At 41.2% G+C, this 14,244-nt stretch overlaps 1 protein-coding gene across 2 annotated transcripts in view; it reads left to right on the top strand.

Moving 5' to 3' along the window:
- The window catches only part of SORCS3 (sortilin related VPS10 domain containing receptor 3), a 582,251-nt gene that overhangs the window by 443,072 nt on the left and 124,935 nt on the right, over positions 1-14,244 (top strand). The gene's annotated exons all lie outside the window — the stretch shown is intronic.

Below are 14,244 nucleotides of genomic sequence, written 5' to 3'. Positions count from 1 at the left end.
CCATTTTGAGTTGTGGCTCATCCCCTATAGGGTGAGACCTAACTCCTTAGCGTTGCTTACCGGAACCTCTGCAGTCCAAATCACGCCTAGTTCATCAGCCTCCTGTGGACTCCTCACTCACTACCGCTTCCCATCTACCTTCCTTCTTTCCATGTGCTCTTCAGTAAACCTGGACTTCTTTAGTCCCCATGTACACACCATGCCATTTCTTGCCTCATAGGCCTTCCTATGTTTCTTTCTGCTTGGAATGTCCCTTTATCACTTGAGTTTAAGCTGCGTCTGTAGCCAGTCTTCTCTGACATCCTTAGTGGGGATGAGATGAAGCTCCAGTGCCGACTGATGACTTATCCATTTGTATTGTGTCTCCCCAGCCAGGTCTGTAAAATCTAAGAGGAGCAGGACTACGTCTTATTCATCATTGTTTCTTCTGCACTTAGTGTAATGACTGGTACTCAATAAATGTTCGTTGAGCCGAACTGAACTGAGAAGATAAGACACCACCCTTATTTTCAGGGAGTGTAGCAAGTTATCTTTTTCAAGCAAGGAAATCTTGTTTCTGCAGCTAACAACATAAGACAACGTAGGGTAATTGGCAATTGCTCACTGCATCAGAAATGCCCACGTGTAGAATGTCTGTGTTTTTTATATAGCTGCCATCCAGGAATTACCCAGTGTATCATTCAGTGCCCTTTTTATATTCATTCATTTAAATATATTAAAATACATTCAGCCCAGAGGGGAACACAGAGGACTAAACAATTACAATGCAGCGTGATGAGAGCTGTGTTAGAAACCTGTGTTGCCCTTGGCTGTGGGAAGAGTTCTTCACCCTGCCCTAGGAGGAGGGTCAGCACAGGCGTCCTATCGGGTGGCAGCGAGGACAAGGGAAACAGGGAAAGAAGGGTGTTCTGCACAGAGGGGACGGCCTGGGTGAAGTGAAGGCAGCAAGAGGGCACCAGGACCTCTCTACCCAAGGAAATCTCTAGTCCTGGGAGGGTGTGCAGTGGCATGAACCTAAGCTAGGAATTTTCCTGGAGATGTAAACACTTTCTATTACCCTTCATTAAGTCTAGATAATTTTGAGTCCCTCACTTGAGAGTTGTTAGAAAGGTCAGAACTGATTTTGGGGTCAATTTCAGCAGCTCCCCTGCTTTAGACTTCCTGGCCTGGCTATTCTTTCTGCCTCTTTCTCCTTTACCATTGGTCACTTGTAACCTCTCAACTAGTTTTGTTTTTGCTTTTTTTAAAAATTCTTTTTATTGTTGCTCCTTATTTTTTATGTGTCTATTTAAAAAAAAAAAAAAAAAATTGAAAGCCATCCCAAAACATTTCCTGAAACATTTGTGGGTTTTTAATCTTTGGGGAAGTATGAGTTTTGAAATTTAAAATGAGGATCAGGACAGGATTTACGAAGAAGGTAAGATTTGTACTTTGGTGATCAATATCTGCCTCTAAAGCAAGGAAAGGGCAAGATTCTTCATTCTGTTCATTAAAATAAAGTTGCTTCAGAAGGTTTGGTCAAAGCCGAAAATTCAAAAAACAACAGAGCAACTTCTCTAGGGTTTAAACCTATATACTTCTAATATCAGGTATCAGGGTGGACAGCAATCCACTGACCCTGGCTTCCAGTCAACCAAAGAAAAGCTACACAGGGCTCTCCAGTGTCCAGTGTCTCCAGGGAGTGGAGCTGGATCTGGGGACAAGCATTCCCCTGGAGGATGCCTTCTGTCCCTTGGGATTTCAGGTTTGAAAGGGAGGCCTTGCAGAGGCAGGCCATCTTCTTTTGTGCCTACAGTTGAAGCCACTAGATTATAGTAAGGTGGACATAAGGGCCTTTGATGTGTTTGGTGGTTCAGGACTTTAAGGCAGTTTTCTTGCTTAAATTTTCCCTAAGTGTCTCAAATATTGTTATTTTCATTTGGTTTTCACAATAATGGAGACATAAGGGGGACTCTGAGGGGGAGGAAAAAAACTCACAAAAAAAGACCAGTTTATTCCTTCATCTTTCTCACTCTTATGTGCTCCCTGGTGTTTCTTGGCAGTTTTTTTTTGGTGGGGTCTTAGGAAAAAAGATAAAGAAAATTTGCCTATACAGAATAGAGTACTATTCAGCCATAAAAAATAGTGAAATCCATCATTTGCAATAACATGGATGTAGCTGGAGATCATCATGTTAAGTGAAATTAGCCAGGCACAGACAAGCAAGTACTGCAGGTTCTCACTCATCAGTAGAACCTAAAACAAAATGATCTCTATGTGCATGTGTGACTATGTCACAGTCAATCCCACTATTATGTATAATTGAAATGCACCCATAAAACTTTTTCAGAAAAGATTGAGAAAGTAGTCAACCACAACTTGTAAATATACTGCAATAAATACATCTGACCAACAACTCTTTTCAAAGTATAGAAATAATTTTTTTTAAAAAAAGACAGATCATTGAACTCAAAATAAAATGGACAAAAGATTTGAAGACTAAATAAATAAATAATAGAAAGTTGATCTCCTAGATGATGGTTACCAGAGTCTGGGGAGAATAGGGAAGAGGAAAACATGGAGAGGTTGATTGATGGGAACTAAATTGTAGTTAAATAGGAATAAGAAGTTCTAGTTGCTCTTGTACTGTATAGTGATGATAGGTAACAATAATATAGTACATGCTCCAAAACATGGAAAACAGAACTTTGAATTTTTTCACCATAATGAAATGATAAATGCTTGAGGAGATAGAGATGTTTACCCTGATTTGAACATCCTACTATATATTTATATACACATATATATGTAGTGAAGTATCACATGCTACACCATAAATATGTGAAATTTTATGTATAAATATATATTTTTAAAAATTAATAATTTTGAAAAAAATGGAAGAAGATGCCCAGGAGGGTAGTTTTGCAGTCTTCTTAGGACTTCCTGAAACGGAGCAACTCTGGTTTTATTTGCTCTGTATATTGGGCTTCTAAATACTCTTTCATTTGACAAAAGAATTCTAATGCTAACAAATGTTTGAAAACCACTGACCTTTTGTAGAACCGCTGGCTTCATGGATCAGAGTTCAGACTTTTTCTGTGTGGTCACTAAAACCAAAAGGAATGCGAGTAGTATTCAGGCCCATATCTTTTCTCTGAATATGAATAAGCACAATGTATGTATTTATGCATAATTATTTGCCGATGATTTACCTATGACCATGTCATTATATATGTTCATATGCATTCAACCATATAGTTTAACCAGAAACTTCTGAATAATGATATTCATTCATTAAATTAATTTAAGCATCTCCTCATGAATATTAATTTTGCATGAAAATCTCACCCTTTCACATTTGCCCTCTGAAGTTGCTCTCTATAGTTTCCCTTTACTGGATATATTAATTTGAATCCTGGGTGTGGTAGAAGGGTCTATAGCATACCCACACAGCTCCTGCAATTTAGAGAGGCCCCAAGGATACTACCTCACCTTTTGTTTTCCTGCTGACAAAGAAGTGCAGGTCGCCATCTCCGTGGTTTTGCTCATGGGGACCTCAAGTTTGATCTCCTGCCGTTGAGCCGGCAGGACTGGAAATGTACAGAAAGCTGTGAAATTTGTTAATCTGTCAGTGCCTTTTCTGCGCAGGGGGCCTGGGGTTTCATAGTGAAATCAAAAGGAGCTAATCCTTCCCAGAAGAGCCTTGTTTTAATAGGGAAGAGCCTGCCTGAAATGCTTCCGTTCCACATGGATAAAAGAGAAATAGGCTTTCCTTTGTGGGGTAGGAGAGAGCAGTAAGTGGATTTCTGCTTTCTGAACCAAGATGGTTGAAAATCCTGCCTTTCCTCCTAATGGAGCAGCTTTTCTAAGGATCCTCCTAGAGAAGAGGTGGTGAGGCAGGAGTGGTGGTAAAACTCCTTCAGCAATAGGATGCTCACCTTGGCTGAGGAAATAAGAACAGGGCCTGAGGAAGTCATTACCACAGAGGTGCATGTCTGAGAAGATGACAGGGCTCCTGGTCCCCTCCTCTTATGGTGGCATGTGAGGGAGCATCCACGCAGAAAGTGTTTATTTACCCTTTGAGTGAAGTTTCATTGTGTGCAACTCTGTGCTCTACCCCAGGGTGTCCTGCCAGAATATCTTCACATATCATCAATAAAACAGAAAAAGGCAGATCCATAATTAAGATCCTAATAAAGTGCCTCTGTACTCCAGAGGCAGAGAGAATGGCAGTTTGAAACAGGAAGTTCATCCTGACTCTGCCCAATCTTCGTCCTCTTCTCTCTTTTGTCCTTGTTGCCTCCGTGCAGGACAAGTCTGCCCTCCCTCTTTGGTGAGCCTTATATTGCCCTGGGAGATGACACACAGCAGCTTGGCTACTCAGGAAAAGAGGTGGATGTTGTTGTTGTTGTTGTTGTTCATTTATTTGTTTGTTTTGTTTTTGAGCTGAACACAGGAACAGGGCAGGAACTCTAAAAAGACACCTAGCCCTTGAGCTTGGAAAGCTTTGCACAGATTCAGGCCCCCAAACCTGTAGCATGGTCTATTCACTCATGTTAACCCAGAACAGCTAGTCTCTCCCTGAACCTTTCAAACTTCTGCAAAAAGATCAATGGGACAGGTAACCCTGGGCGGATCCATCCAGTAGCCAGGGCTGCTTGCAACTCCCAGGAACGTTTCATGGATGTAATCAGGAGGGGAGCTCCTTCTCTAAGGATTGCCCCTTCCAAGGATGGGGCAATAGCCTACACAAAGTGACTCTAGGGTGATTTCAGGGCCACAGTGAAGCTAGCTGGCAGCTTGCATACAAATTGCTGTTAGTTTTTAAGAGTTCCTTATATAAACATAGAAAACTAGTACTATTACACAAAGTGTTACTAGCAATTTATGAATATTCGTAGTTGATTAACAGGTATTTGCTGAGCCCCTAGAAGTTTGGCAGGTGCAGTAGATGACTGAAGATGTTGCCCCTGCTCTCAAACAGTCGCAATGCAAGTAGTTGATGCCGGAAAAAGAGCCCTTGGTTTAAGACCTGGGCTATAATCTGGGTTCTACCCCCTACCTGCCAGGGAACACTGGACAAATCCAGTTAGACGCTCAGAGCACTAATTTCTTCATCTCTGTAGAATGGAATCATGCTACTTGCCCTGTGCAAATTGGAAGGTTGTTGTGAGGATCAAGGGAGATAATAATGGTTTTGAAATGCTTTGAAAACTCCAAAGCCCTACAAAATGCAAGAACTAATCCACAAGCAAAAATCAGCCTCAATTTTTCATACATTCACTTCCTCTTTTAAGCATTTTTATAAGCCTATGACATAAAAGATTACTAAATCTCTTCTCCAAATTCATTTTTTAATTATTCAAGGATTCAATTCACAGATTAACATATGTGCATGATAAAAACCTTCCTACATAGTGCTAGTTATCAAAGAAATCAGCTTCTCATGATCTTTATGTGACTAGATATTTTGGAGTTTAATTACCCTTCAAGAGCCTATATCCTTGTAGCATCTTGGTCCCCACCTCACCTGGGCTTTAGTTCTTCATTTAAGATTCTGATTTATGCACTATCCTGGGAGGTCTATAGAGAAGTCTCTGCGGCGTGGCTACTGTATCCCTAATAAATTGTTATCTTTCTGAAAGAAAAAAGCCCTGGCAGAAATTAATCAAGTGTAATTATTCAAAGAAAAACTATTGGGGGATATTTTAAATGATGTTAATTTGGTCTTAATGGGAGAGATTTCGAATGTTAAATAAATATCAATTTCATCATTAGGGACACAATTACAACACAGAAGTTTAAAGGAAAATGAAAGCATTATAGAGACAATCTTTAAAAGAAATCCAATAAAGACATCTTCAGGTGTGCGTTCTTCAAACACTACCAGAATCTTAAGTAAAATGTTTTCAACAGCAATACAAATGGAGATGGTTAACGTACCATGCTGCTGGGTTGTGTCTCCTATACCTGCGATAGTTTTACTGGCTTGGTATAAGAGTTGCTGTTAGTATCTGGAATACTTCCATGAATAAACACAAATTAGCCATCTAGTTGTGAAGTGATGATGTTCAGTTGACCTTTATGCCTAACATCTCACAAGTTCTAGCTCACATCCTTCCAGCTCATGTTTGCCTCAGAAACTAGCTGTGCATAGAAGCAGCCTTCTCTCATTTCTCCCCAGCTGCCCTGCAGATCTCTTGCTCTTTATTCTGGAGATGATTTATTCCCAGTTGGGATACTCACAGGAGACCCCTTAGCGGTTCCAGTGCAGACACAAACCTGGATGTCGAGGGCCTCTGGGACAACTTGACCAATAAGATAAGTGCCCTTCCCTTCCCGGGTCAGGTGGACAGTCCCAGGTCTCTTTCTGAATGTTCTCATGGGCTCCCCAGTGTGATGAGACACAGTTACTTATAGTAGTCGCTAGTTCAGCAATGCATCCTGGGATGGCTTTCATTCCTACCTCCTACTTGTGTTGCTCCATTCCCTGACCTTTTCTTGCAAATCAACAACAAAATTACCTGTGTAAAAGTCCTTATTCAGGTTCTGTTTGGGGGTAACTCATCTGCAATTTTGAAAGATTAAAAAATGCAGTCTCTGCTATGCATCAGTATCATGGATACAGTGAGCTGAGTGAGGAAAGCAGAGGCCTCTGCTTCTCAGTCCAAGCACGTGGCCCATTGATCCCATCCTTTCAGATCATCCTCTTTCCCCTTGTACCCTCACTCACCCCTATTTTAGACTTTCCACCCACATTTACTTATTGAAGATTTCTACTATTTTAAACTAACACAACAAAACAAATCAAAACAAAACTTTCTTTGGAACACCCGCTTCCCACTTTTCTCTCTAAACATCCCATCTTTCATTCACAACCAATTTCTCGAGTGCCGTCAATATCCTTGTCCCATCTTCTTATTTCCCTCTTGCTATAACCCACTCAAGACTGGCCTCTGCCACTCCACTGAAATTGCTTTTGCTGAGTTCATCACTGATGTCTTTGAATTATATCCAGACTACGCCTCTCAATAATTAGCTTAGATGACCTGTCCTCAGCACTTGAATCTCTTGATGGCTCCTCTGTCCTGGAGCACTCTCGTCCTGTCACTTCTCTGACCACGCAGAAGGCAGCCTCTCCTACCTCTCCAGGGCCCTGCTGGCCCCCAGAGTTGCCGCTTCCTCTGCCCTTCATTTACACCTGGGCATACCTGTGCTCTTCTTGGTGCCTTTTCTCTGTTCCCTTCCCACCCTGCGTAATTCCATCCCATCTACTCTCCCAGTGCCAATTACCATCCACCTGCCAAGGACTCTCCTGTGTCTCTTGCTCCTCTCAGCATAATGCAGACACAGAGAGGCTCCAGGGAGGCCTTAGACATGGCCGCCCCTCACTCCATTCACAACGCGCTGTTGTGGCTCCCTAGTAAATTATTAAGACTTGTTTCTTCCTGACAAGTCTAATGAGGCTCCACGCAAGTTACAATACCTGTTGTTTACCAGGCCAGCATAGGGAGGAATGTTCTCCTTTAACCTCAGAGAATGATTCTGCAATTCACTACAGTTGATAGAATAAGCATTTGCCTTTCTAGTAGTACATGGATTGGACATGTCAAGCTCAGGAGTATGTGAAATTGTTTTCATTTTGTGTCTCACCTCTAATTGATAATAGCTACATAGAACCAGTCTTATTGTGGTTTGGTAGGAAAGCTGCTACTGCTAGTTAGTAGTGTCTCCCTGCCCCTGAGAAGGAGGCATGGGTTCAGATATGCTCTGCCATGCATCTTGCAGGAGGTTAGCACTGATAATGTTTAATTTTCCAGGAGTCTCGTTTTGTTAGAGACAGCCTCTAGCCCTCATCAGGAAGGAAGATGTGTTGTACCGAGGACCACAATTGTTTCTTTTGTCAGCTCAGAGGCTACACAACTTTCAATCTCTTCCACTATTTGGAAATCTGCAATTTTCTCTTTCCAAAATGATAATTCTTCAGAATGTTCTTTCTACCTGGCCACATCACCAATTCTACCCACTGGATGGCAGATTGAGAGATTTTTTATCTTAGTAGGAAAAGGTCCTCATTTTAATTTAGTGCCAGGTTGATGTCTCAGCACATGTGCATTTTATCTAACTTAATAAAACATGATCTCCATGTCGTATATATTATCTTCTTTATTTTTCCATGTTGGAAACCATTTCAGTGACCTTCAGAGATCCCCTTTGTCCTCTCTCTCAGGAAATGACAGGGTCAAGGATATGACCTCAAGGCTGCCTGGGTTCCTAAAGAAACAATGACCAAAAAAAATGAGCAATGTTCTACTTCTCACTGTATCTGTCTTCATGTGAATACCGAATCGCAGACACGTTCCAGGATGACCGTCAAAGCAAACTAGATGGATGTGGCCCAATCTTGGTAGATGCCGGGGCAGGGAAACCTCATCCACTCCCTGGCAAGTGAACTCTTTATAAAGATCTCTTTCAATTTTGTTTCTTATCAGAAACTTTCTGCATCATTAACCAAAGAAAGGCTTAATGGGATTCAGTGTAGTGCAGTCACACCTGTACCTCCGAGAGCTATCCCTCAAATATACTGTAAAGATTGACTCAAACACATATCACTGGGGTGCCCTGTGGAGACAGAGGGATGGTGTGGTCACTGTCATTACCATATACATCTGTGCTCTTCTCCAGCCCTTCTTCCCTTCCCACGTTATTCAATCTCTGTGATGCGTTTGGGGCAGGGGAGGGGCTCATGCAGAAGCCTGCCCCAGGATTCAGAGGAGTTGTTGAGTTGCCAGCTGGCTGTATGTGTCCCCCACTCCCCTTCCTGCCAGTGTCCCTGCTAGTCCTCGACACCCACTCTGCTACATGCAGCTGCCCAGAGAACCTCTTTTCTGGAGCTTTCTCCTATTGTAGATAATTATGTTGCCATAAAAACAACAGCACTGATAATGAAGGCAGTTGGTTTTTGACTGCGAAGTAGACCATTAAGTCTAGTCTCTTCTCATGGCCATTCTCACTAGGATGTATCTCTCTATTAATTTCAGAGTTTCAGCTTTTAAAATTTTAATCACTCTGCCTGTTAACTCCCTCAATAGTTAATGGGGTAAACAAACATATTGGATTTCTGCAAGCTGCTTTTAAGGATTTGACTCTGAAACCCCTCATGGCCAACCAGAATAAGGACTTGTTGGAGTTCGATAGTGGCAGAGACATCGATTTATCAATCAACTGGGATTTGATTGAGGACCTTCTGTATACCCAGAGCTGTGATAGGTTCAGTCTGAGACAGAAGTACTGATGGATTGATTGATTCACTCATTCATTTATCCATTCATATTACAGTCATTTATTGAGCACTTAATGCTTCTGCTCTGTTTGGAGAAAAGGGCCCGGGAGGGTAAACAGGACTGACAAAGTGGTTGTTCTCATTTTGTGTTCAGTCTTGATGAGGAGATGGAATTCTTTGGTCTGACGCCCTCCTTGAGTGGTACTCAAAATCACTGACAAGAGTGCTAGTCTCTGTGGGACAGACTGCTTCCTGGATTGAGGGAGATCCACGGCTTGCAACATGGCCCCAGGAAGATTTCCTGGAGAAGAAGGACCCAGCCTAGTTCTGAAAGCTGAGGATTTACCTGAGGGGTCCACTTTAGGACCAGCCAGAGCTCCAGGCAAAGAGCCCCCTAGATGGCAGCAGACATTGTGCCATACGTAGGAGGGACAGGTGAGGGGACAGCTCTCCCTGGTTTAAGTCTAGCCTCCGCCTTGGCTCACTCTATGGTCTTTGGCCATCATCTTTTCCTCACTGGCCCTCAGTTACTTTATTACAAAAGGAAAGGACTTCATTAAAGAAGGGCTTGTAAACCTTTTGCTTCTATTGCCGATTGAGACCTGCCTTTCAGACATAGTGGCTGAGGGAATTCCAGTTGACAAATCAGATCCAGGTGGATGGGAGCTTCTTTAGAGGGTGAGGGATTGTCTACTTCACCACCCAGTCAGCCTCCTCTTCATTTCCCCATGGACACCGCCAACAGCATCTCTGTAGAACCCAGCTTGAAAAGCAGTTAGGTATCTGCCTGCACGAGTTCCCTTCTGGAAAGTTCTAACCTGCAGTTCCACAAGTCTGCTCACTCTACAGATCACTCCATTTAGTCAGAGAAGGAAATAGGTCTATTATTCAGAGGTAGTTCTGAAGCTCATTCCTTCAGCGTCAGAATAATATATTTATTTATTTTTTTATTTTTTTATTTTTATCTTTTTCTCCAAAACATCATACCTATTTTATTTTATTTTATTTTTTTATTTTTAAATTTATTTTTATTGTAAACAAATGGGATACATGTTGTTTCTGTTTGTACATGGAGTAACAGCATACCATTTGCGTAATCATACATTTACATAGGGTAATTATGTTTGATTCATTTTGCTATTTTTTCCTCCCCCCCACCCCTCCCACCCCTCTTTTCCCTCTATACCTCTATACAGTCCCTCCTTTCTCCATTCTTGCCCCCTCCCACCCCCCATTATGTGTCATCATCTACTTATCAGTGAGATCATTTGCCCTTTGGATTTTTGAGATTGGCTTATCTCACTTAGCATGATATTCTCCAATTTCATCCATTTGCCTGCAAATGCCATACTTTTATTATTCTTTATAGCTGAGTAATATTCCATCCATTGTGTGTGTGTGTGTGTGTGTGTGTATATATATATATATATATCTCACAGTTTCTTTATCCATTCATCAATTGAAGGGCATCGAGCTTGGTTCCACAGTCTGGCTATTGTGAATTGAGCAGCTATGAACATTGATGTGGCTGTATCTCTGTAGTATGCTGATTTTAAGTCCTTTGGGTATAGACCAAGGAGTGGGATAGCTGGGTCAAATGGTGGGTCCATTCCAAGTTTTCTAAGGAATCTCCACACTACTTTCCAGAGTGGCTGCACTAATTTGCAACCCCACCAGCAATGTATGAGTGTAGTTTTTTCCCCACATCCTCTCCAACACCTATTGTTGCTTGTATTCTTGATAATCACCATTCTAATTGGGGTGAGATGGAATCTTAGGGTAGTTTTGATTTGCATTTCTTTTATTACTAAAGATGGTGAACATTTTTTTATATGTTTGTTGATTGCTTGTAGATCTTCTTCTGTGAAGTGTCCGTTCATATCCTTAGCCCAAGAATAATATATTTAAAAAGGCTATTTGGCTTATCTCACTTAGCATGATATTCTCCAATTTCATCCATTTGCCTGCAAATAATAAAATAATTTTATTATTTTTAATGACTGAGTAATATTCCATTGTATAAATATACCACAGTTTCTTTATCCATTTATCCATTGAAGGGCATCTAGGTTGGTTCCACAACCTGGCTATTGTGAATTGAGCAACTATGAACATTGATCAAACACCATTACCCTATGTAAATGTATGATTACGCAAATGGTATGCCTTTCCTCCATGTACAAACAGAGAAACAACATGTATCCCATTTGTTTACAATAATAAATTTTTTTTTTTAAAAAAGGCTATTTGGGACGTAGCTAAATCCTCCAGAACATTGCTGAGTCTTCCTTCCATCCTCGTTCTACCTGCATCTTCTGGGGACGTAATGGGCAGATCATGCCATAAATAAGAAATAAAAAGCCAAAAAAAGTAAACAAGAAGGTTATGATCCCTGGAGATGAAACGTATATAAGAAATATTTATGCAAATAAGAAAAACATCATTCCTGACATGGGAGGGTTTAGAGTCTGGGGAGGGAGAGAAAATTCACAAGCAAAGTGATAAATAAGAATAGTAATTGCATGTTGTGATAAATCTATGAGCAAATATGCATGGTGAGAGACAATCATAGGATTTTATTCATTTATTCAGTAAGTCCTTCCACAAATATTTCTGGAGTTCTTACTATCACAAAGCATGAGGCCAACCATTGGAGATTTTTGTAGTGGAACCAGGTAGACCTCACTTCTCTTCTAATGGGACTTATAATTTAGATGAATCCTCTTCTCAGATAGTTACTGGAGTGTAAAGATAAATAATATAAAAAGCATAAATTAAAAGAAAAACAGGTGTGTGCGTGTGTGTATAAATTACCTCCAGGTTGTGCTTTTGAGACTTGGACACACGAAGCAATTCCTTGACTGCTGGATCCACACACGCTTTCTCCCCACCACCCCGCCTTCCTAAACTGGGATCAGAAGGTCTGAACAGAAATCAATCCCTGCAATTTATTTTTAACTTCTTTCTCCTTAGCCAGGATTGATTTTTGTCTTTGTGATCAATGGCACAGAGAATAGCTCCTGGTCCCAGGCAGCTGTTGAAGCACTTGGTCCTGTCGGCCCCACCTCTATTGAGCAGGGCATTAGAAGCTGATTATGAAAGTAATAGAATGAAGATGTTTAAAGGATGGGCCTGATTACCCCTGCTTTGCTGGGGAGGAGTGTTTGCAGACAGGGACCTGCTGTAACCAAGAACCAGAACCCAGCTCGCAGGGTCCTAGGGCGCACCAAGCAGCACAGCGAACAGTGCCGGAGCCAGAGGTGGAGATTAGTATTTTCTTTGTCAACCTGACTCCTTCCCTCCAGTTGTAGCTATCTCTTCTTCTTTCTCTTACTATTTAATCTTTACTCTACCAAATGCTGCTAGATTTGAAACTGCAAGCAAAACATCTGTTACAAAAAAAGAAAAAAAAAAAGATTGACTGTTCCCTCTCTAAGCTTCTTGGCTTTAAACTTGTCTGATTCTTACATCTCCGTGCTTGCCTCCTCCTTCCTTGTTTTCTTCTAATCCAGCTTGTGTTTAATGGGAACATGAAATCAGCCATTTCTACCTCTCCTGGAGCCTTGTTACCTCTGGAGGCCAGGCAAGATTGCTTGCAGTTTCTTCTGGGAAAAATGCTTTCAGAAGCGACACACATCTTGGAATGATGTGCGGTGCTAATTCCACAGAAAGCAATAGTCTGCCCGGCCCAAGGCCTTCCGTCCACTTCTCTGGGATAAACACTGGCAGTTTTGCCACCTGCACCAGGTGGCAGTTGGGTCTGGATTGCAGTGTGGAGAAATAACCACAGTGCTCTGAGATTGTGTTTATTATTTCATTGTGCAGTGTGATTGCTTCTTAGAGGTGTTCTTGGGACGTGTGGGAGGGAAGAGATGGAGGTGATGACTTCTTCACTCACTGAGACGAGTCTTTGTGAAGTTGATTGGACCTAACTCTTCTATATAAAACACACTACACTTATCAACATTTTATTTCTGAAAGATTTCTCTTCAGCCTTCTTCCATGGTTTTTATAGCCTGGCTAATTTTCTTTATTATTGAACATTCTGTGCTTCTTGGAGAATCTATTGCCTATAATAGTGACAACTAATGCTAATGGGAAGGGAGCATGAGCTAGGCTTATGTATAAATGAAGTTAATTGCTATGACACCCTGTGGATTAAGTATTACTTCCATTTTGAAGAAAAGACTCAGAGAGGTTAAAACATTTCCTAAGGTCACACAGCCGACTTGTAGCTGTGGTGTAAAAAGTTGGACTCAGGAGGTTGGGCATATCAATTCTTCTTTTCAACCATTATAAGGTTTTGCTCCTTAAATGAGAGTCACTACAACCTACATTTTATTTGCCTGAGCCAAATTGGGTTAAGAACTGTGTAAGAGACAATGAATAAGTGCACAAAGCTTTTACACAGAGTGGATGCTTAAAACATGTTTGTTGAGCCAGTGAATGATCATATAACAAAGTGGAAGCAAGAATCTTCAAATATGGAGGTTGAAGAAGATCTTCACACTGAGAAAGTGAAGAGGTGTGTGGCACACAGGGTGTGACGTCTTTAGTTTCTCTTTTGCATTAGCCATAGGGTAGGCTTCATACTGTGAGTGTGGCTGTCTATTTTAAGGTGAAACTGAAGCCTGAAATACCTATGTGCTTTTCCCAAGGACAACTTAGCCAATCGGGGCAGAGGAGACTTGGAACCCATTGTAAGCTTAGTTCCAAGTCTCTCTGTTAATTTTCATGACAAAGAAGTATATAAGTAACCCAAAAGGTGCACAAAGAGAAATCCTGGGAGCCCTTATGGTATTCTTGAAGCAGAATTTCATTCACAACATGAGCCACCTCTGCAAAGGCAAACACATAAAGCAATAAATAAAATTACAATGAGATTATTGAGCAGTTAGTATAGACTTTTTATTAAAAGATGCCAGTTAGCAAGTTTTAAGATGCCAAGTAGCACAGTGTTTATGCCTTGCTTTTCACAGCAA

Source organism: Sciurus vulgaris, assembly GCF_902686455.1.
Source record: "Sciurus vulgaris genome assembly, chromosome: 4".
In the NCBI taxonomy this organism is placed as follows: domain Eukaryota; kingdom Metazoa; phylum Chordata; class Mammalia; order Rodentia; family Sciuridae; genus Sciurus; species Sciurus vulgaris.
Note: the sequence above shows the minus strand (reverse complement) of the source record. Positions and strands in the feature narration are given on the sequence as shown.